The sequence below is a fragment of the Candoia aspera genome, chromosome 3 (genome assembly GCF_035149785.1).
Source record: "Candoia aspera isolate rCanAsp1 chromosome 3, rCanAsp1.hap2, whole genome shotgun sequence".
Classification (NCBI taxonomy): Eukaryota; Metazoa; Chordata; class Lepidosauria; order Squamata; family Boidae; genus Candoia; species Candoia aspera.
Genome location: NC_086155.1, coordinates 148,202,469 through 148,227,745, shown reverse-complemented (window position 1 = coordinate 148,227,745; position 25,277 = coordinate 148,202,469).

The window sequence follows — 25,277 nt, the reverse complement described above, 5'->3', positions numbered from 1 at the left end:
TCTCTTTCCTGGAAAAGGGGCAGGGGAAAGGCTTAATTCTGAGCCACATTTCTCACTACAACACAGCCAGAAGGTGGCACTATATAATTTATTTAATTTTTCTCTTTTTTTCCCTTTTAAATTGCCCCAGAGTAGCACTGATTGTAGAAGCCCCGACTCTCTCACATAATGAACTGGGGGTCAGATGCCAGGTAAGAAGCTACCTAGATTATTGGGGAGGGGGAGGGAGATACCAGAAACGGCGGCAGTTAAACTCCCTTTTCAACTGAAATCCTGGAGAGCGGAATGGGGGTTCACTGTGAGGAGGATCATCCTCTTGCCATGCTATTTGATGAAGATTTAGCAGAAAACATGGAAGACCTTTGCACCAGAAAAGAAGGATCAAAAGTCACCCAGGATAGATCTCCTGCTCTTGACAGCAGAAGATTGCCCAGAGACTTCTTTGGGAATCAAGGACACCACTGCAGGAGATGCTCCTAGAGCAGAAGAACTGAGTTCAGAAATCAGTGAGATGGAAGTAGAAGATGAATCTACACACCCAGTCCTTGCAACAGTCAGGAAGCATAGAAGTAGACCCTCTGGAATGATGAAACTCTAGAGAGATGCGGGAACATGGAAAGCAATCGCTATCCCATAACAGAGCACAGCATTCCAGGTTCATCAAAAGAAAAGGACTGTTGTATGAAGAGGACAGGACAGGGTTCAACCCCAGAGACGAATAGATATGCACAGCAAGTGTTGTAAGTGCAACTTATGTTCACCACATGACCACACAAATGGATATATGGAGGTGGAGAGAACCAATGAGAAAAGACTATTTTTTACCAAGCTGAGTATGACAGGGATGTGACTGAATATATCAAAAAATGTGATGCTTGCCAAAAGGTGGGGGCAGAAAGGTCAGGTGAAGCCTTTACCAGGCATGAAAGAAACATTCCAGAAAGTCTCAGTAGACATCCTGAGGCCTATCCAACCTAAGACATCTCAGTATATAGTGACTTGTAGACTATGTCACTAGATTGCCTGAGGCAGTACTCTAAGCCATATTAAGGTTACACACATATTCAAGTCTTGACTGATTGATTGATTGATTGATTTTATTTAAATTTGTATCACCACCCATCTCCCCCAATGGGGGACTCTGGGCGATTCGTTTGCCAGGATAGGTTGGCTGCTAGAGATCTTGACTGATGCAATTATTACTTTCTAGTCAGGCCACAACTTCCCCGTTCACCATAATGCACAGACAACTGTGACTATTTGATAAACCTAAAGATTGCATTCTGTTAATCCTTTCCTTGGATGGATTTTACAAAGTTCAAGAAAGCTTGCAGTTTTCTATCCACTCAATATCTCTGAAGGATTGGAGAAGCTCCATAATACATAGGGTATGGGCAGAAGTGCATAGGCAAAGAGTGGGGAAGTCTCATTATGCATGAAAAAAAATTGCTCACTGAGCACTGGATTTCATCCACAGAATTCATGAAGAATGATAAGGGGTAATGTAACATCTGGAGATCCATAGAGTCTTCACGCTACTTATCTGAAAGTGTCTCCACATTAGTATTTCTCTGCACAAGGAAAATTAATAATGTAACTTACTTTTGAAATGTTGCACTAGAAGACAACCAAATAAAATAATATTTAAACTGGTAAGGGAAATAAGATTGGGATAGAATCTGCATTCCATGGATTCAGGGACAGTTAAGATTGTGGAAAGACCTGTTCCGTTGTTACTAAGCATTGAGTGCTCCACATGTGTTCATTCCAGATAAACAATACTCCATGCCAACATTATTTAAATGATGTCATCTAAGGAAAGGTAAAAGCTGTTGACATGTGCAGTGAAAAATGCATGGATGTCTTGAGCAATGTCAGTTCAGCAATGCCAGTGGGAGGTGGGGCTTAGTTGAAGTGCTCCCAATCTAGTAATGCCTGCCTGAATAAGGTTAGAAAACACACAGAGAGACAGAAGCATAACACTGAAACATTTCTGAGGCCAACTTGTGTAAAATAGCTTTCAAGGAAGCTGTCATGGAACACTGTGAAGTGACATGAATTATAAAACCAGGTGCTTTGTACATACATGTCATGTTCTGAAGTTTTTAATATTAACTGCTAGCTCTGATTAAATTCTTGTTCACTACTGTAAAGGACACAAAAGTTCTTCCTCCCAAGCAGCCTTTTGTTTGATGATGATTTTTTTTTTATTTCAATCATTTCTCTCAATTTTTTCTTATAAGTGGCTTTTCTTTATATAGGCAGTCCTCAACTTACGACCATTCATTTAGTGATTGTTCAAAGTTACAATGGCACGGAAATAAGTGACTTACAACTGGTCCTCACATATATGACTGCCACAGTGTTGCCATGGTCACCTGATCAAAATTCAGGCACTTGGCAACCGGCATGTATTTACGATAGTTGCAGCATCCTGGGGTCACATGATTGTCATTTGTGACCTTCCCAGCTGGCTTCTGACAAAGTCAAAGAGGGAAGCCAGATTTGCTTAACGACCATGTGATTCACTTAATGACCCCAGTGATTTGCTTAATGACCATAGCAAAAAGGGTCATAAAATTGGATGTGACTCACTTAACAACTGCCTCACTTAGTGATGGAAGTTCCAGTCCCAATTGTAGTCCTACATTGAGGGCTACCTGTATGTGTTTGTGTGTGTGTGTGTATACACACACACACACACACACACACACCATCGTATCTTGTTCCTGAATTGATTCTTTTAAGATTGAGGGGCCAGTTGAATTTCCATACAGCATTCAGCTATTGCTGATGCTCTGAGTTTCAGTTCCCAAGGGGGAACACATTATATATAAGCTGGAGAAAAGTCTCAGAAAACAAAAAGCTATTTTTCCCAAATGTTTCCCCATATAATCTTCAAAAAGAACAAGGTAGCCATGTCTGACTGTTTGAATAGAGCTCCCCTAGTACTAGGACAGAAGCCAGGTTAAAGTCTTCCTCAGTAATGTGTGAACTCGAAGTTTTTATGGAAGCAAGTCACTAAGTGTAGTTGGAGAGGGTAGGCTTGCCTGCATACCATGTTGAATGTTCTGTTCAACTTTGTTTTTATCTCAAGCAATATGTCCTGTCAACTCTGAAGTCTATGGGTAGAACTTTCTATGTTATTCCACCGCCTGGCATGCCAAAGCCCACTCTTAACTGGTTGAGTTTTACCAACATTCTGTAATTTTGAGTGTAAGATTCACGATTGTCTATCTCTCACTCCCTGGCCTTTCCCCAAATTTTTACCAGCATCTTCAGTTTTTTTGCACTTCCCTTCACAGGGTTCAGTTATTGCCAGAGTCTTCCACCCTCCCCCCCCCCACCATTTTTAATGTCTACTGCATTTAGCTGAAGCTACTTTTCTGCCTCATCACATGTCTTGTCTCCCCTTTCTCTGATTTACTTGAGCTTAATTTTCTACATTTGTTGTGGGCTGGAAACCAATTTCTACTATTCTTTTGCTTTGTTACAATGGGATATATCTGAACATGAAACAATTTGGGGTCAAACTGTTTATTGTGAAAATAGCTGATTGTCAGAAGTTACATTATTTTCCTAATAGCTTTAAAAAAAAGTGCCCCAAACAAAAATGGTACATGTTAAAAATGAAGGTATTTTGGAGAACACAGATACAGGAAAACTGGAAAGTAGAGAGATGCCATTAACTATTCATTTTCCCCAGGTTCCCTTTTAATCTCACCCCAATATTCACAAATGTTCCAAAAGATAACAACAAGAAGACAAAGGATAATTTGTTCCCCTGGCGTTTTAAAATAACCGTCTGCTTTGCAGTACACTTATTGAATACGCTGCCTCCCCCAATTAATGCAAGTTCCCTACAAAGGTGAGAGATGGGAAGCCAATTTTCTGCCACTTGCTTTGGTGACTTCACTCTGATTACAAGCATGAAATCTGTCATTTAGTCTCTGCCTATCTGAACCAGTATATGTTAACTCTGTGTCCAGAGAAGATCACCAATCCCAAGCCAGCAGGAACCCAAATCAAGAAGACATAAGGAGAAGCTTCTTGTTCAAGTCCTGTTAAGCCACTGAGTCTTGAGAGCTACCAGCTTGTCTGTTTCTGTCTCTAACTCTTCATCAGGTGTTTGCGTCTGGGTTTTATCTTTATCTTCTCTATCTTTCCATTCTAACAACTGTACTCCAGAACAAGTTCCCTCTTTAAAAAGAGTGAATAAACTATTCAGCCCAATCTAATCTCCAGGTAGCTTGATAGAATAGAGAAGAGAGAGAGAGAGCGCCCTTCTTTTGGTAGTTCAGTATTAGCCAATTGGTTATCAAGATGCTCACTATTGGTGAGAGTGGGAGTGGAGGTACTGATTAGGCTGGCAATAGTGTTATGGTTGCCTGAACTAACTTCCATGGCTAAATAGGATCAACTAGTTCGCATTGCCCTGGTGAGCAGAGGCTGTGGAGCAAGGAAGCAACAAGGCACGAGATAAGGGCAATAAAGTGAGGAGCAGCAGTGGAAGATTACAGCCTGACAGCCCAGCTGTTGCCCAGCTATTGCACTGGAAACATAATGTCATGGTTGGCTGAGGGAAGTTCTGTTGCCGCCATGATAGGCTCATGCTGGCTTAGAATCCAGGTGACAAGTCTGATTGGTTGGGTATATTAAAACAGCCAATATCACATGACCTCAAAAGAGGGAGTGGAAGTCACATTGTGATAAAAATTAGTTAGCACATTATTATTTTTACGAAGGGGTCCAGAAGTTTAACAATGGACTCATGTGAACTTCTCCAGCCCTCTCTAGCATACTACTGATTAAGACCAAATCCTAAATCCTGTTTCTCTTGAGTCTGGTTAATGCAGATTGCTACCAACTTGCTTTCGAATACTAGGGCTGTGCCTCTTTTCCCATGGCTGTATTATGCACTGTAGGGGAATTTTCTAAATATAATTTATCTTAATGTGTTTTTCAGGCTCCAGATGGGCACAACCCAGTTAACTCCTGATTGTTCTGATGGTTGGGTTATATAAGCCATCATTCAAGATCAAGCTTTGTACTTCAGCCCCAAACATGACCTCTTTTGGAATTTTCAATGGCTGCGTTTCACTCAAGTTGTGTGCACAAATTCAGGCTACACTGTGCATAACAGCAGGGCTTCATGAAGTAACTTAAGAACTCAGGAGTAGATAGACAGATGGACAGATAGACAAACTGTAGATATAGATAGACAGACACGTACAACTCTAAAGTTGTTCCTTCCTGTGAGCGAGAAATGCTAAACTGCATAATTCAAAGTGCTGGACTATCAGATTTTAAAGACATTCTCCCTATACTTATAATATCCATAACATTAAGAGGAAATATCTGAGGTGGCTTATCATATTGGATTTTTTTTAGATATAATTGATAAAAATAATAAAATAACAAAACACATTCTTATTAAGAATTAATTATACTTGATGCATGTAATAGTCTGGTTACTTTTCTTTAAGGAAAGGATGAACATGAAGCTTTGAGGTTGCCATAGAACATTAGACAAAGAATAGATATGTAGCATTTCTGTGCACCATATTGGGCAAAAATATTCACTCTTACCTGTAAAACAGATGAAAAAGAATGGCCTCATAGCTTACCTCCTGCAAATGACATGAGTTGGGTGAAGCATTTTTTTAAATAATTGGATATCATCCCTAGATATCTCTACACCACAAATACCTTGATGATCTCACAAAACAATCTCATTTAGCTGTCAACATTGGGAGGGGGTGTCAGAATGGATCCCCATTGTTCTGCCAACCACAGAAATTTCTCTAACAGCCCCTAGGTACATCCCAGTATAAATAAATTATTGTAACATTGTGCTCACAGTCACTATTTCCCAAGTCATTTCAGAAGGATGTAAACAGCATAAGGCTCACTTAAAAAGAATTGTGTCCTCTCAGCATTTTGTTGAAATGCTACAGTGACCTTGAGTCATTCAAAAAGCCACTAGGAAGGTCTGATGCTTTCCATTTGTTACAACTCAAATGACTAGGCTCAATTTTAGATATGTTATATGAAGACTCAGCTCCCTTGAGAAGTCCATAAAGCTGGGAAAGGTGGAAGGAAGCCAGTAGCAAAAGTAGATGGAGTCAATTACAATGGTGATGGGTGCACCATTGGAAGTCCAGAAAGGTCACATTGGAGACTGATCATCCTGGAGAAGGTCTATCTATGTGGCTCTTCAGAGTCAACACCAACTTGATGGCACAATAATAAAAAATAAAAATCCCTTAAAGGGCAAAATCATTTACAGGAACAGGGATAAGGTAGTGCCTTCAGACTGTCTGAAGGTATGCCTCTCCCTCCCATGACTGCTAGGTGAATAATGTATAGTAATCTGGTAACATTTTTATTGCTGTTGTTGTTAGAAATCAGGAAGGTTGTAGTTCTGTTCCCAGTACTGCACTTAAGGCCTAACCAGGAAGTGTCTAGGTCCAAGACACGTTCAGTTCAGTGCTCGCCCCCCACCCTGGCAACAAGGGCTGTAGTAATTGCTGCAGCATCAAGTCCTTCTTAAAGTTTTCACAAATGGGTATCCTGCTGTGGAACAATGCTCTAGCTTTGCTATCTTAGCTTCTCAGAATGCTAGAATTCAAAAAGTTCACTTTTTAAAAGAATGAATTTAAAAAATGCATTGGCAAGCCTTACTGACCTGTTCATTTGGAAGGAAGGGGGGAAAGAATGGGAGGCTTAGAGGGGGGAAAAGGGGGGGGGTTGCTGATTCTTTTATGTAGCAGTACAAAGGAAAAGAAGAAAGACACCCTATTTGTGTTTATGTAAGAGAGGAGGAAACTAAGACTGTGCAGAGATGTTGTGGTACTATGACTCCTCCTGAAACTGCACCCTGGCAGGAGCAATGCTGCTATCTAGCCCTATGTTGCCTGATGGGAAACGATGCTGTCAATCTCATGCTCCTGGCAGGATCTTAGTTTAGCCAACAGGTGAAGAAGGAGAAGATGCTTAGTGGACCACTGCCCTGTTTGAGGGAGTTCCCCATGACCTTGCTTTTTATCCTTCCCTTGGTGGATGAGGTAAGGGACGCGGTGGCGCTGCGGGTTAAACCGCTGAGCTGCTGATCGGAAGGTCGGCGGTTTGAAACCGCGGAGTGGGGTGAGCTCCCGTTGCTCGTCCCAGCTCCTGCTCACCTAGCAGTTCAAAAACATGCAAATGTGAGTAGATCAATAGGTACCGCTTTGGCGGGAAGGTAACGGCGTCCCGAGTCGTCATGCTGGCCACATGACCCGGAAGTGTCTATGACAACACCGGCTCCAAGGCTTAGAAACGGAGATGAGCACCGCCCCCTAGAGTCGGATTCGACTGGACTTTACGTCAAGGGAAACCTTTACCTTTACCTTTTTGGTGGATGAGGTGAGTGGCTGAGCTTTCTGAGCATTCAAATAGGAATCAAAGTAGAGGACTGTTTGCTCCATTAGTTAGCACGCCTACTCAGATTCCTCTAATAAGGCTGTACTTCCTCTGCCCTTTTCTTTAAAAAACGCATATTGGATTTTTCACAATAAAATTTTCATTATAAAATTTAAAGTTATAAAATAAAAATAATTATAGTATCAGGTCCAAGACGGATATAACACAACTTCTTAAACAAATTATTCATATCATCCTACACTGAAGTGACCAGTACTGTTGCTTGATGTTATGACTGTTAACCTAGGAAAGAGGATGATGCGTTCAATGAACACTTTAGTGGCTGGTTTGATTTTAGTACAGCTGAAGAGACAAGCCACTGTTGAAACACAAGAGTAGTTTGTCTCATCAGCATTAGGAATGGTTAAGCCACAAAATCATTATGTGCACAACCTTTCTTTGGATCCTTCTCTGTTGATGAATTACAATAAATCACACTTAGCTGTGATACAAAGGTAAATGTGGCTAATGGATAAAAAGAAGTTGCAAAATAAAGAAAACACAATAAAATCTTAAAGCATATATAAACCCTAAAATATGTTAAAAGACTAAATATTTATCACAGTTAACTCTAATATATTTAGCCAAAAATCTTATCTTTGCCAATGTATTTGAATAAAGAAGTGCTATAACACACACACACACACAGACACACATGCTTTGGTTTTGCTTCTGTTTGTTGTTCTCCACTATAAAGTGTGCTTGTTGAGGACTACCGAAGCCCATAGGTCAGAGAATAGCATTTTGATGGATTATGGGATTGTAACTGTCCCTGCCAGCTGACAGCTTTTATTGGCTGGGAGGATGAGCCTGTAAACCTTTATATAATTATTGTATTAAAGCCACTGTGCCTCTGTGTTGCTGGCGCTTGTTCAGGGATCAATGTGAAGATAATTTCAAAAATGAATAGTAAGTATTGATCGTCCCTTGGTGAAGCCTTATCAGTGTCTGAGGCAGACTACTGTAGATTATAACTTCAATGTCATTTATGATGATATGATACGTATTCTAGAGTAGCAATTTAAACAAAGGGCTGATTTAATTCACAATGGATTTTTGTAGCTTGAGGGGTAATAAATCACAATCTGTGTAATTTTTAGAAATGAACATATGTTGGCAGTAGTTCAGGGCAGTTCCTGGGAGATCGGAAAATGACCAGGGAGGGCAAATATCAGCAAAGAACCCCTTCTGAATGATTGGCCTTTACTTGATTCTGACATTCAGATGACCTTGGGGCCTCCACTGGCAGCTGCTGGTTAATTTGCTTCAGTGAGGACACAGTTTAACTTTCTATCTGTCTGCCAATTACCTGACATTTTCAACTTATCACCATCTATTTTTTAAATTATTGGAGGCACATCCACATTTTGAGAAGAAGAGAAAAAATAAGGCAAAGGGTTTTTTGTTTATTTCTTTTACTCCGCAAGATATCAGTAGATGGGATGATTGCAAATGGCTTAGGAGTGGAAACAGTAAAAATATAGAGTAACCTTTTAAAAAACTTGGTGCACATTATCAAACAAATTTTTGGTTTGGTTTTCAGGTACGTGTGTAGTGAAGTGACAAAAGTCACTTAAGATAATGAAGTAGAATGGATGCTGCTTGTTTTTGCCCCTCGGTTTACATTGGGACTGTTGAATTGTGTTGACAAAACTGTTGGTAGATGCTGTTAATAATATTAGTTTTGAAATAATGGGATGTGATGTGATCCTAGATCTGTGATCTTGCAATACAGTTAATCTTCAGGAAGGGGAAGGAGAGGAGGCAAGATGGAATTGCCAGCATCCACACCAGCTGTCTAGAACCCTCCCTGGGATCTCTATCCGCACATCTCCTTTGCTTTAGTTCTGGGGTGTCTGACTGTAGTTATTCTACCTGCTGAAAGGGTGAAGTAAGTATGCAGGTATTACGCTGCCAGGCCTATTGTGGATGGGGCAATGCCCTTGTACCTGGAATTAGGATGGGGCAAAACAGGAAATCCCTTCCCCAGAAATTTATTTATTTTGATAACTAGTCCTTTTATAAACTTCTTTAATTTGGTGGGAAAGTTGGTTGCTGCCTTTCCTAACAATTTCATGTTAGGTAAATTGTAGCATTTCTTAATGTTTTCAAATTGTTGCTGGCCATAAACTTGCCCATCTCTCCCTTTTCTTATTGGCAAAAAGTGTTTTTATCTTTATTCATAATTATTACCATGTTCATGGCCATTTTCTTCCTTCTCTGACTTTTCATCCAAAGATTTAGTGTCTGCTTTGGTTTTCCTACATTCAGGTCACATGTCATATATGAGAGCTTAAGTGACGTTATTGTTCCACTGTTTACATTCCCATTTATATCTTCTTTATTTTTCTTAGATTTCATAGATTCATTTGCCCCAAAGAACTACCAAAAGCAATATTATCTAGTCTTCTATTTAATTTTCCTGAATGTATTTATTTGTTTATTTACATGGCAATTAGAATGCACTCTGGTTGTGACAGATCGGTTCAGGGAGGCAGTGGGATGCCACACTGTACAGAAGTATTAGGATGAGGTGAGGATCATTAGGATCAGGGTCCATCTCCAGTAGTGAGGAGATGGACACTCAAGTAGGACCTCTATCCAGGATTGATGCTCTTACATTGGCAGTTCTGAGAATGAGATCCAGCTGGAGATCTGCCATTTTGAGGAATGCAGTGGGCTGGGAGGAGTTATGGCACCAAAAAAGTGCCGGCATTTGGAATGTGCCAGTCCTCTGGCAGGAAGAGACAGTTTGAGGTACTGCAATGAGGAGTTGGAGCAACTGGAATGTGTTGGAGATGCGATGGTTAGACCTGTCTGAGCCCTGTGGCTGCCTATGCATAGACCTCCCACATTTGCAGCTGGATTACTGCCTGCCTAGATCTTGGAGGACAAATATCTATCTACTGACTGGCCATTACTGGACTGAACAGTTCTGGACAAATTTTGTCCAGTCCACAACCTCCCCTTTAAGTTCAAAGGGCTCTGGAAGAAGCAGATTATCTGGACCTGTTCCAGGTGGGTTTCAGGCCAGGGCATAGATGACCTATAGTGGAGCTGGGATGGAGCTGGGGTAACTGCCCTGGTTTTCTTTGGTCTCTGTCTTTTGATACCATCCATCATGTATCTGGTTTGGCCAACTACAGGGATTGGTAATGGGAGGCATGGTATTGCAATGATTTTCTTCCTTTCTTTGTGACTGGTTCCAGTTGGTATTGACCAATGGGGAGAATGTTTGAGCCGAAAGTTCCTAGTTTGTGAGGTATCTTAGTTGTTGTTCTTATTTAATGTCTACATTAAGTTTTTGGCTGAAATCAGTTATATATTTTGACCCCTGATCAACCAAGTGATCCTGTTGAGATCTTGTTCTAGTGCCTGAGGCTGTTGGGGTCTAGAAGGCGAAGGAACAGGCTAAGCTCATCCCTGATAAATCTGTATGCCTATGGCTTCATGGTTCTTCTGGTACCAGGAATTTTCTATTTTTAGCTCTGCGTAGAGTTCAGAGAGAACCAGTACACAGTTTGAGGATGTTCCTGGATTCACACCTCCTGCTCAAAGAGCAGGGGGTAGCTGTGGTCAATAAGGCCTTTGCACAGATCAGTTTGGTGCCCATGTAGACAATTGCAATTCATTCTACATGGGGCTGCTCTTGAAGACCACCACAGTTGGTCCAGAATAAAAGAACATGGTTATTGGTATACCTCAGTCACCCATGTAACATCTCTGTTATGGACTAGCTACCACTAAGTTTCTGAGTGCTACAAAGCCTTTCATGGCAAAGAGCCTGGTTTTCTGAGAGATTGCCTTTCTCCCATTATTTCTACCCATCTTGTATCTTCTGTCAGTCCCACCATGTAGACCAGAGCAAGAAATCAAATCCACAGGAAAGCTAAAAGTACTTTTCTTAAGATTGGCTAGACCAATAGAATTTTGCAAGTCTGATTGTGCTATACTCCCCCCTGCCCCCCCCTCTTATACTCATGTGAATTAGGGAGGTGTCTGCCTGAGATACTTTCTTCTGCTTGTTTTGGACTTTAGCCATGATTTTTCCCTCACTGCTTTGGTAATGGATCTGGCATATCTCTTTCAAGGTCACCTTCCTTACTCTCTACAGGTCTGATTGATTGGATATGTTTTGTGTCCCATCAGTTGATACCTAAAGCCATCTGACAGGACTTGGGTAGCATGCCTCCTCTGTTGAGGCACCTGACTTCTGTAACTGCATAACCACAGAGTTTTGAGCAGCCCCAACTCTACTTCCTTTAAAGAGGACTTGAAGACCTGGCTTTTTCTCCAAGCCAAGACAGGTTGGGCATGTATCCACCCAGACTTGATTTATGCTAGCTTTGCCTATGGTGCATGTCTGTGTCCCCATTATCATCATGTTTATTATTTTCTGGTTTTAGGGTTTTCAATGGGTAAGCTTCCTACAGTTTCTGTTGAGTTTGACAGATTTAGAAATCTAAATTATAATTTACAAATAAATAAATAAGATAATCACAGACCTAGTATGCTTAGCAACACACACCTTTTAATGCATCATCAGTTCCTGAAACCACCTTAATTCCAATGGGATCAGACTACATGGTTTCCAACTCTCATAAAAACCATTGCCCCACCATGCAACCTCATAGATTCCCATATTTTGGGGATCCTTAAAAAAAAAATGGATATACAAAAATTATAGATACTCAAATCCACATATGTTAAAGTTGTATGTAGTGAGTGGTTACTCTAAGTAATTTAACTCTGATTTATTCCATGTGTGTGGCTGTTTGCCAGTCCTTGTTTTTTCTTATATTTCCTTCCTTTCCTTTTTATATCAAGAGATTTGGCTTCATTACTTAAATATGGGACTTCTTCATTAAACTGCTCTCTATATGATTTGTATAGCTATTCCTTTTTTAGAACTGGCATCAAGTTTGCTAAGTTTTGTATTTCTGGGCTTTGGGCAGGATGAAGATCAAAAGCACTTTTCTTTTTTAATTTTCTTAGAGCTGGGCTAATGGTAGAGTTCCTTAGTAGAGGATGTAATAACTCTGTAGCCCAAATGACTAGGGTGTGTCAGGAAGTCCTCCCAGGCTATCACCCTATCATTGTTCTCTTTTGGTGGGGAACACTTAGAAGAAGAGGTCTGCCATGGAAATTTTAAAGTATCTCCTTCTCCAGATTGGGATAGAGTGTCTTTATTAATCACTATCTAGGGCATTTAAGATACTCTGAGATACAAATCCAGGTCCTTAATTTCTTGCACCCTGGTTGGATGATACCACTACCAGGAGTTCTGGCTGCAGGGACAAGAGTAGAGTGAGATAATCATTCAGAGGAATATACTGTATCTCCCCAACCAGAGAATTTCCTGTGTACCACTTTCTTGAGGAGAAACAAATCTAGGAGACAAAACAGATTTATTTCATATCAAGATACAAAGCTTTGCAGAAAATGGAGTACACAAAATGCTTCCCCACAACCTTTCAGTGCATTCCTTGTAACTCTGCCCAAACTTCCCATCACATTGCAAAGTCAGTGTGATACAGACAATAATGAAATGCATGGGAAGTAGCAATATTAATAACTAGAAAACAATACTAATATGTTCTGGTTCCTGGCCACACCCAATTCTTTGTTCTGGCTGTGGCCGCTCCTTAGAATGTAACTGTGATGTTATTGAAAAGTCAAGTGCATCCCTCAACTCAAAAAAGGTAATTTATCCATCACTTAGAGATTGAAAATATCTGTCTCCTGGCATCTTATTTCAGTGGAGGGAAAGGGGAAACTATTTCCTCCCTGGTTATTAATATAGACATAAGGAACCACCTAGAAAAAATCCAAATAATAATTTTACACATTTTTAAATCACAAATTCTCATCTAATTTAATTACATTATTTATCATCAAAAACAAACTTTCACTACATCTGTCTGCAACTTTACTCCCCCACCCCCAATATAAAACATGACCTTAATAAAACTTAAATGACATTTCATATAAACCTCCACTGTACCTAAAAAAAAAGTGTTACGGAATGTAACTGGATATCTGATGGATTTGGAAGAACATACTGTTTCACAAAATCAAGCAACCAGCAATATTATATGTCCCATATTTTGAAGTTTTTCTGGCTGAATTGTTTTTCTCTATAAAGTAAATATATATATAGATATTAACTGAAGAACAAAGAAGAACTTTAGTCATGCTGGATCATCTAGACCTTTCCTCTCAATCATTTTTGACAGCTTAGCTACTTTCATTGATTTTATTGCAAAATAACCTTCTCCAACCTGTTGTCCTGCAGATGTGATGGGACTGGAACTTCAGTATTCTAAGTCAGCATGACTAATGACCATACCGCCTAGGAATTTTGGGAAATGCAGTCCCCAAATATCTAGAGTGTGACAGATTAGGAAGGGCTGTTGTATTTCAATTCCTAGAGAAGCACCTATAGATATCCTTGAAAATGATTTGTCATGAAAGAACTCTGCATAAATAGATTTTTTTTTCAAATGAAAGGGGAAAAAAAACTAATATTAATCTCCTTCACAATGCAAAATTTACATTATATTACTTAAAACCTTGATATTGTGTAATTAGGGTGGCAAAACCTGCTATGAACGATTATATTAGTATAATACCTCCCTCAATTAAACAACCAAACAGCCCCCAAAGTAATGGCTTTCCTGGGATCCAAGGACATTATGCAAAAGTTGATTTTCTAAGACAGTGAAATCTTCTTGGGTGGCTAGGCTTTTTGCTTAAGTGGCCAATTAAAGGATTCAGTCATTGATACAAAGATGATACATTTAACAGCTGTGTACAGTACCACTGAAACACCAGAATCTTATAAAATATCCCAATTTAAGGCCTCATTAACTTGTGTAATAACTTTGAAGTTGCATTTGCAATGCTTTACTGTAGTTAAGGGTCAAGAGGCATTTACAGTAACTAAAAACATTTCAGAAACTTTTAATTAGTACCATTTCAAAATGGTTTGTATCAGATGTGGATTTTGATTTTATTAATATTCTTTAAAGGAAATACTTTAAATATGTTAAATCCTTTTAGTACAAATAAGAAAAAATGCAGCACTGTATCAAATGTCAAATCAACTTGCTGCTTTATATATATTTGATCTACTTTAGGAAAGCCAATCTGTATATACAAATCATGTTTCATTGCCTCATTGGATAGTGAAATGAAAGGCACGTAGACAGCATTGTTCCTTAGTGATTACCCAACCTTTAAAAGAATTGGCACAACTAATATAAGCTAATGTCATAAAGGCGTATGTTTTGAAAGAGTTTTCATCCATGTGCAAACATGAAAAAAGATGTCTGAAATGATAGAAACCTGAAACTAACACCATAAGACCATGGGGTCCTACTTACCATCTCCACTATTGTAACTCCTAAAGTCTGCAGGACAAAATGTTGTTACTCCCCAGCAGGTAACCTGTTGTGCCAGACCACCAAGGAATCCAAATGAAAACCAGGATGCCTAAAATCATGTTAGCTGATAGACGCCAAGTTTGGTCTAGTGGTTAAGGTGCTGGGCTAGGAACCAGGAGTCTGTGAGTTCTAGTCTCACCTTAGGCATGAAAGCCGGCTGGGTGACCTCGGGCCAGTCACTCTCTCTCAGCCCAACTCATCTCACAGGGTGGTTGTTGTAGGGAAAGTAGGAGGAGGAAGGAGCATTAGGTATGTTTGCTGCCCTGAGTTATTTATAAAAACACTAAAGGCAGGATTAAAACAAAATAAATAAAAATAAATAAATAATGTCCAAGAGCTGCAGCTTTCTCATAAAGGTTGGGATGGTGGAATGCTAGATGGAATGTGGGGAGATTTGGAACCCCAAACATATTCAAGCTGAGGGGGAGGGGTGAGATATAAAGAAGAAAAGATAAAAGAGTGAGATTAATATGACCCGTCTGGCTTCAAAATAAAAGCTCAGAATGGAAGCATTGCTCCTTCTTCTCTCCCAGAATGAATGTCCTTCCAAATTCTCTTGGATTTGAATGCAGTAATATTTTTAGCCTGCAAAGCCAAAGCCAAAGGCATCTCTTTGGATTGGGCACAAAGATTGGGGTGAAATAAACAAGAGTTTGTCAGTTTTTCCTTTTAGCTCCAGTAATGGTAAGGTGAAAGTTGGTGTCTTTTCCAACTGTTTCCAAATGTTCATCATGAGCAAGAAACTTATGAACTGAGCAAGGAGTTGGACTTCTAATGTGTCTTCCAACTGTATGATTCTATGATTTCAAGACCTTTGGTTGTTGTTTGCTCATGTAAAACCATATGTTTTCAAAGACCCATCTATCCTTACTTTTCTGGCATGGGTGGAAGTGGTAAAGAAGTAGGAAATTCCACCAAACAAGGGTCATGGCAAATGTCATAACCATCATCCAGATAGAACGCCTGATCAGTGTTGTTGCCAAAGCTTGAAAACAGGACAGCAGTTTTTAAAGCTGGCTTCCTTCCAGCTGGTATCAGTACAGGAGACAAGTAATTTAATGCTGCTGTGTGGAACTGTACCTTGTCTAGGCTCAGAAGCTGAGTAAGGCTGAACCTGGTTAGTAATTGTATGGGAGACCACCAGTACTGTAGGCTAAACTGGGAAGTTGAAAAAGCATCATAGAAGAAGGCAGTGGCAAACCACTTCCATCTTGTTGCTAAGAATGCTAAGCATGGATGTGTCACCAGTAGTTTGTTCTACCTGAGGACGTATTTACTTTATCCTTTTTATATTTTTAAAATAAAGTAACTAAACTACAAATCTTCCTATATACCCTTCATATACTACTGTGCATGCTTTCAGATTAAATTTAGTAAGTTACATTTCCTATCTATGAAGAGACTTCTAAAGTAATCTTCTGAACATCCTGATGCTCTTAGCCTTCTCAGTCTCCAGGAATGTGAACTAAAGATTTCTTCTATGTCTGAATCTAAAATAGGGATACAGATGGTTGGCAGTGATGGACTGCTGTGCTGATCTTCTCAGCCTAGGTTGGGGAGGGAAGAATTCTTAAAGCCAGGATAGCTTGAAGATGGGTACCTTCTGGCAGATCAAAAAAAGTTTGGGAGGACTGGGTACAGAGAGCCTAAGTCTTGTATTTCTTGTCATCTCTTGCTGTGTGATTTTCTCGATCATAGTTGGAGCCCATATTGCACAGATAACATTCTGTTGCTACTGGGGTTGACTCAAGTCCTGTTCCAGAACTGAAATACTGGGCATAGATGCATCTGGGGCCAATTATCCTAATCAGTCTCTCAGCTTGATGGTGCTGATAAACCACATAGGAGGGTAGAATATAATCCAGACATGACAAAGGACTAATTGCAATGCCCTCCACTTTCAGATCATATCCCAGCTGCTCTGAGGTAAAAACTGTATAAGGCAGGCCAGATATCTCTCGAGATAAATCACTGGTTGCCATGAAGGCCATGAACTCCTGAGCTATTCCAGATCCTGCCCAGAGCATGGAGATTAAAATCTTCAGGAGCCAGGGAGCATCCAACACTAGCCTAGTAATAGGATCTTGAAGCTCAGGTAGGGATTCCCCAGGCATCAGTGTATTCAGTGTGCTAGCAGAACCCCTCCCCCCCAACTGGTCAATCAAACCTAACTTCAAATACTAACACTCATATCCTTTTACATCTGAAGCAGGGCCTCTGCTCACATCTATAGTCTCTCATGTCATATTATCAACATTCCTTCCGGTCTTGGAGTTGTGGCTGCCGAAAGACCCACAAAAAACTGGCAGGCAAATTTCTAACAGGGCTTCCTCCCATAATTGCCCAAGCAGGCTTTAGTCATACCTGTTACTCCCCATCCATTTTTTTTTCACAGAAAAACATGAGCCTTCCTATAAATGACCATGTGAATACTTGTAAAAAGATTTTGCTTGATGAATTCTACAAGGACAAGGCCAGGAGGCTCATAGCAAGTACTATCATATATGTTAACTTAATTCAAGAGGCAGGTAGGAAGGAGTGGCCTAAAAATGATTGAGCCTTGTGGGTCTATCCTCACTTTCCCTAATAGGAGAGTCTACATTCATAAGAACGTAAGATGACTTTTGTTTGATTCCAACATTTTACTCCATTTATGGACAATTGATATCTATGTGGAGCCCTCAAGTAAAACAGTGAACATCTTGTTACTCTTACAAATCTCTGTACCCAAGTAGTGACTAATGAAATTATTGTTTGATTTTCTGAATATTGGCACATAAGATCCAATTATGCAGCCAGTTAGCTGGGAGGAGCAGAATGAAAGGATGGAATTGAAGACTGAGATTGATAAAAACCTGATCAAGGAACACCTATTTGTTCTGAATGAGTTGAAATGTTTAGCCTTGATGGAGATTTAAACACATTCTACAGGACTGAAGAAAATGACTAGTGGTTTAGCTGAACCTTTACATATTAACTTTAAGAAGGTCTGGAAAACTGGTAAACTGCCAGATGATCGAAGAAGAATGGAAATGTTGCCTCTATCCAAAGAGAGGGAAAAGGAGGATCTGGAGAATGAATCAGACTAGAGAAGAACATAACAAGGTAAGTCTGTAAGCACCTTGAAAAGAACTTGGTAGTTATCAGAAATTAGCAGGGATTGCCAAAAGCAAATCTTGCCAGTTTAGCCTTATCTCATTTTTTGATCAAGTAACTTTCTTAGTAGATTGCAGGAAAGATGTAGATGTAATATATAAAAGCACTCTGCAATATTCTGGTTAACAAGATAATTAAGTATTGGCTGGACAATATGACAATTGAGTGCACAGCCAGCTCAAAATTTATACTTAAAATGTTAATCAGTATTCTTCATCAGACTGGAGGAAAGTACTAAATGAGGTAGTATAAGGTTCAGTCTTGTACACTTAAGGATTTTTATTAAAGATTTGGAAGAAAAGTAGAAGGAATGTTTATCAAATTTCAGATGACACAAACATTGAATAGGAGATGATATCCTGAAAGAAAGAAATAAAGATCAAAACAATTGATTAGAGAAATGTTTTAAAAGTAACAGAATTAAATTTTACAGGACAAATGCAAAGTTCTTCACACAGAACACAGAAATCAAGTACACAAGTATAGGATAGAGAATATCTGACTTGTGAAAAAGATCCCTGAATAAGAACTGACAGCAAATTTAATATGAGCCAACAGCATGATGTGGCTTCTAAAAAGACAAATACAATTTTGGGTTTCATTAACTGAAATATACTTTTCAAATCATAGGAAGTGATTGTTCCACTTCATTTTGTGCTGATCAGACCTCACTGAGTCTAAGTAAAATATCAAGTTGTAGACACCATATTTTTAGAAGGATTGAGACAAATTTGAAGAGGTTTATAGAAGGGCAACAAGCATGGACTAGGAATTAAGTTGTATGAAGAGAATTGAGAGAACTGAAATTATATGTGTGTGTGTGTGTGTGTGTGTGTACACACACACACACACACATGCCTTTAGAAGAGAAGACTTCGAACAGTAAAAGAATGACACCCAGAAGAAGGTCAAGATGACTTATCTATTGTTCTAAAATGCAGACTTTTAAGACATTTAAGTTGCAGAAAGTGAAATTCTGATTGACTGTTAGATAAATACTTCTTCTTAGGGAGATCAAATTTAATAGTGGAATCAATTACCCAGGGAGGTTGTGGGTCTCCCTTCATTTGATGAGTTTAGGCAGAAGTCTGGACCCTTTAAGACAGGGTTTTTCAACCTTAGCAACTTGAAAATGCGTGGATTTCAACTCCCAGAATCCCCCAGCCAGAAAGCTGGCTGGGGAATTCTGGGAATAGGAGTCCACACATCTTCAAGTTGCCAAGGTTGAGAAACTGCTTCAAGACCACGATTTGCACTTCCACAGGGAGCCTCCACTCACTACTGCAACCCTAAGTATAAATGAATAGAATTGCAAAACTCAGGCAGGAGTGTTGTGTTTTTAAAGATTTAATCTTCAGTAAGAATCTTTCAGTTCAATTCCAAAGACAGTTTCTTCAATGTCAAAGCATGAATGAACTAATTGTGGTTAAAATATATCCCTGATAGAGAATGCGATCTCTGTGGATCTTCATAGAACCACAGCAATGATTTATTCATATTATTACTCTTTTATTTTCAGTGAAATAAGTCTCCAATGCTTCTTCATAACTCACCTTCTCTATTGTTATTCATAATGAAATTACAATGTAATTGCTATAGAATGTAGATGTTCTGAATCAAACAAAAGTAAATTTAAAATAATCAGTCACTGCTCTATTCATACAAAAGAATTAACTATCAGTCAAATACAAAGGGTTTTGGACTGAGTACCGAGCAAACAGCATTAAGTGCCATAATAGGAACACGGACTCTGTATGGACACAACGTTCAGGGATTACCAAGCTCAAAGACAGTTTGTTCTGGTGTTATTTTAAAGTTCAAAATTCACAACTGTACAGAGGAATAATGCCAGGATCTGCACTAGCACCCACAATAATGAGAACAGGGCACAATAAAAGTTCTGTTCAGATGACAAGAATGGATTTGTGAATATAGGAAAAGCAAGAGGCTATAGATAAAACACAAGTTTTGCATGCAGAAGCTTTTGGGTTCAGTCCCCACATTCAGGAATATCTGAAAATATTCAGAGGTGAAATCCTGAAGTGCAAGTGTCTTCTGATATGAACGATTAAATGCACCCTGAACTGGTATGCAGAACTAGGCTCAGAATTCTGCTTTGTATAGGCCACTGAGCTGTTCTTCCTATCCTACATTCCCTGTTTCTAATGGAAAAATAACATCAAATTTGAAGTTGAAGAACCCCATATTTACATTACTGAGGTACCTCAGCACAGAGTAGAAGGGCCCTTTTGGCCTGAAATGCAGTGACTTTTTAGATATTGGAGGGCAAGAACACATTGAATCACTTTTTCAAAAAGTGTATGGTTTCAGTTTAACCTAATGTTTGACTCCAGCCATTGCAGTTTATAAAAACTATGGATGGTTCAAAGTATGGCCCTTTTACAAGCTTTAAATTAAATCAGCAAACTAGAAAAAGTGTGATGGATGGAGTCACAATATGGCTACCACAAAAGATTTGCCTGTTCATAAAATGGCAGTCATGGTTGCCATGGTCAGTCACAAAACACTCATTTGTCAGAAGATAAGTTAAATACTTCTGTGATGGTTTTTACTGTCCCAGTGACACTATTGTGGGACTTAAAGGCATTCCTTTAAAGAAATATTGGTGGCAATGTTGTAAAACCCAACGATTATGAAAAATGATTTATACCAGTATGAAACAAATTTTAAAGGAGGATTTTTCCTTCCAACCTGCCATTAAAAAACAAAACAAAACTAAACCTTACATTTTCATAAAGCATACTGAATTCGTTTTGTTCATGGTAACAGCTACAATATTTCTTTTTTCTTCTCTTTGAAAAATTCCTTCCATAGAATGGGTGGTCTTTCGGGTCCTCCTTGTCACAGAACAGTTTTCTCTGAGTGAAGGGAAATTGACCTGGGGGCTACGGTATTCTTTCCCATCGTTTGTGCTCAGAGTTGCTGACAGAATTGGTATTGGGTATTCTCCACCTCCCCTGCTAGGCAGATCCATTCTTTCAAAGTGGGGGGGGTGTCTCTGCGGCAGAGCACCCATCTCAGGATTTCCGGCTGCAAGCCCCCTTTGAAGTAATCAATCTTAGTGGTTTCCGACCAGTCCATAAGTTTTCTGGCAAGAGCTTTGAAGTCCATGGCATACTAGGCCATGGTTCTTCCCCCTTGCCTAAGTTGTTGGATACCCATCTTCGCCCTCATCTTATCAAGTGGGTCCTCCAACCAGTCTCTCAGTGCCCTCATGAAGTCTCGCAGGCTGTTCAGCTCTGGGTCCATGGCATTGTGCAGTTGCACAAACCATTCCACCGCAGGTCCCCAAAGCCTGGTGCCTACCTGGCTCACTTTCTTGTACTCGGTGGGAAAGCAAGACCCATATTCCTTCATGTATATGGACACTTTGGTCAAGAAGAATGCCAACTGTTGTGGATCTCCATCAAACTTAATATGTATGTCCTTCGGGGTCGCAGCCAGTGTCGCCCCGCTGGGCAGAGCTCTCCCCCAGTCGCCTTGGCTCTCTCGGTGGCCTCCACTCTGCTGGTGCCTCACTGGGGATTCGAAATCCCAGGTTGGGGTTAGGGTTAGGGTTAGGGTTAGCATCTTCCTCATGAGTCTGGCAACACCACTCTGGATAGCTGAGTGGAGATCTCTGCCAAGGGGTATGTCACAGATGAGACCAATAAGTACATCCTGACTTAACAGATATCAAGGGTTGCTAAGGATACACCATCAAGGGACAAGGGTCAGGAGTCAATCTGACCAATATTGAGTAAATTACATTGGTTCAAATGATTCCCCTGAGCTAGTAATGATATGGCATGCACATAGTTTGGTCTAAGGACTAATAAATACTGCCTTTGAAGGCTCAGGAGGACACAGGGCATGCAAAATTATATGGTAGCACTGAGCCATCGCATTTTACAATCCAGTAAAGATCTCTGAGTTGAGATCTCTGCCAAGGGGTATGCCATGGTCTCCAGGGTTCTTGATACCTGCTGCAACACCACTTCCATAGCAGACATCCTCACCTCCAGGCTCCGCATTTCTCGTAGAGTTCCATTGTGGTCTGGTATAGTCCCATGCAACCCTGGACTCTGCACTCTTACTTGTGCCTCCACGGGTGGAGGGGCTCTTCCCTCTTCCCGTCTGGCACTGGGCTGGGAAGGACCCATCTGTGGTTCTATGATAATGCTTGGCGACTGAGGCTCTCTCACAAAATTGAGGGAGCGGAGGGCACTTTCCAACTCCGTGGTGTTGAGCTGGGGTTCCATCTCGGACTCGCTGTCCCCACTCCCCGAGCTCTCCTCCATCTCAACTTTTTCTTCTTCCACTTTGGCATACAGCACTGTCCTCTCCGATGATGGTAAAGGCAATTGCTGCTTAGCCTGGGATTTTCCGTGTTTAGGCATGGTTAGTCAACTCTCAGCTGATTTACTTGCTCAGGAAGAGTTTTCGAAGAGATGGATTCGCAGCTTAATGTCAGCACCTGATCATTCGAGCATTCACACAATCACAGTCAGGAGGCTGGGATTCCTTTAACTGTTTTAATGAAGCGTAATGAACGGTACAGAAGGCAAGCTGCGAATAAAGAGTTCCCACTCAAACCTAACTTTAAAAACTACATTCCCTTATTTAGTCCCCTTTCCCATGAAACCATGTCACTCCCCCTCCCATCCAGATGGTATTCCTGGCATATCTCAACCCCATGTCCTTGATGTCTGCCATAGCCATAATAAACCACTTCACACTCCAACTTCACACCCCTCCCATCTGGCAACATGGAGTCCATTCCTTGGAGAAGGAAATGATGGTAGATGCTCTGATAAGAGGTTTTGTAAAACTTTTGATCGGGGGGATCTGACCCTATATTGTGGAAGTATGGATCAAATATCAAAATTAACTTCATATCTGAAAAACAAAACTTATACAGAATTTAATACAATATGAAAATCATTTCAACAATGGTTAATCTTACCAACAGGTTTGCACCCCATCCAAAGCTGGGGTTTTCTTTAACATAGGATTGTACTTTTATTATGATCTGATAAACTTCATAGATCAGGTAGTAATTATTGCAATTTCTTTCTTTTGGTTTATAATTTATAATTTGAGCTATACCAGTTATAGTTGTTAATTATTGCATAATAAGCCAATTTAAGTACTGATTTCTTTTAGTGCTACCATAACATTTCAAACTGATACTGAGATTCCAATGTGCAGATTTATATCAATGTCTTTTTGATTTTTTAAGCTAATATTACAAGTTTCGTAAATCTCTCCTTTATCTATTTTCTGTTCTTTTTATTCTTGATTTGTTGTTGTTGCAAATTAATAAATTTAACACATTTGAAAACGAACAAACAAAAAAAGAAATGTGATGCTAGTAGCTGATGCTTTGCTTTGCAACACTCAAGCTTCCTATTTTTTAAAAGGAAACTAGGAAAAAATGGCAGACAGAGGAAGTGTCTGGGGAAATTGAAGCCTGTTCCTTATCCTTATCTTAAAAACTGCTTGTCCCTGTAGTAGTGTCTTCACCACTTATCATATGAGCACTTTTACCAGCTTCATTCAAGAGTAGTATCTTTACTCCAATCATCTGAAAGCTTTAGAAAAGTTTTCCTAACCATCTCACAGGCTGTTCTTTCCTGAAATGGGTGGTCAAGAGCAGCCTATACAGTATAGAGTCTTCCAGTCCCTTTTTTGCAGGATACCCATAAAGATCCTTCTACTTTTTAAAACAAAGATTGCCTCTTCCTGCCTTCAGGATTGATTTGGAAAAACATTGGGTTTATGAAGTTCATAAACTGTTCAGATTGGCCTGTTTCATGGCTCTCATTAGATTTTTGGAACTTGGTGTTTGATATCTAATCACTGTTGTTTTAAAAAGTTTCTATCTGAGGTAGTTGAGCAAGTTCATGAATACTTAAGATATATAAATGTTATGTTCATCTGACTTGTAGAAAGACAAGGACGAGGTCTGATTAGTGGAATATTTTCTACAACTACTTGTTCACATTAATTTTCCCATCTCTATCATGTTGATAAAGTCTTAACCAATTAAACCCCATGTGTGAATTCATTAGAGCCTTCTTTCTTTTTCTTATAAGATTTGAGATACAGAAAGACAGTGACCTATAAATTATTGTTACAGTAACTGAATTGCATATCACACTATGGTGTATTTTATAATTTGAAGACACATCTATACAACAGCATAGATATTTTTCACCCCAATATTTCTTTTTGTGTTTGATCCATCTCTCATAAATTCTTGTCTACATTGCTCTGACATTTAATTGAATTTGTTACCTTTTTCCTGATTTCTAACATTTTTTCATTGTTACTTTGGGTACAATCTACCCACCACCACCAATTCTTTACATCTTTCCATTTCAATGAATACTTAAGTTCATCCAATTTTTACAGAAGAGGCTAGATCAACATGGTATGTACATATGTATGTGTGTATGTATGTATGTATTGGAAGGTGGGTCCTCTTAGCTTACCTGTATGTATTAATGCTGGATGGCTATACTAAGGCACATTCTTGAACTTGTAGAGAACTCAGGGAAAGGAAAAATATGTAGGCATCATTTACGTTGAGGTGTATACTTTGCTACAGTTTCCAAAGAATCTGATCCAAATGCTGTTTGCTCTTGGACTATAAGTTTTCCAAGACAAGAAATATATTTGGCTGTTTGTTGAATGCCATGCACATTTAGAACAGTGTCCAAGATTATAAATATTTTATCTCTGGGAATGAATGACTTCTAGAAGGTACCCAATCACTATGTTTTCTTGTCTTTCCTATACACATTTTTGTCATTAGAGGCAAGAAGATATTGAATTCTTTTACTCGCTTTCTGTTCTGTGAAAAATAATGATGGTGTTAATGCTTTCTTTCTCCCTCCTTTCCTCCCTCACTCTTATGTGTGTGCACGCACATACACCACACTGTATATACAGTACATAAAGTGTATGTATGTGCATACTGGATTGTAAAATGCGATGGCTCAGTGCTACCATATAATTTTGCATGCCCTGTGTCCTCCTGAGCCTTCAAAGGCAGTATTTATTAGTCTTTAGACCAAACTATGTGCATGCCATATCATTACTAGCTCAGGGGGAATCATTTGAACCAATGTAATTTACTCAATATTGGTCAGATTGACTCCTGACCCTTGTCCCTTGATGGTGTATCCTTAGCAACCCTTGATGTCTGTT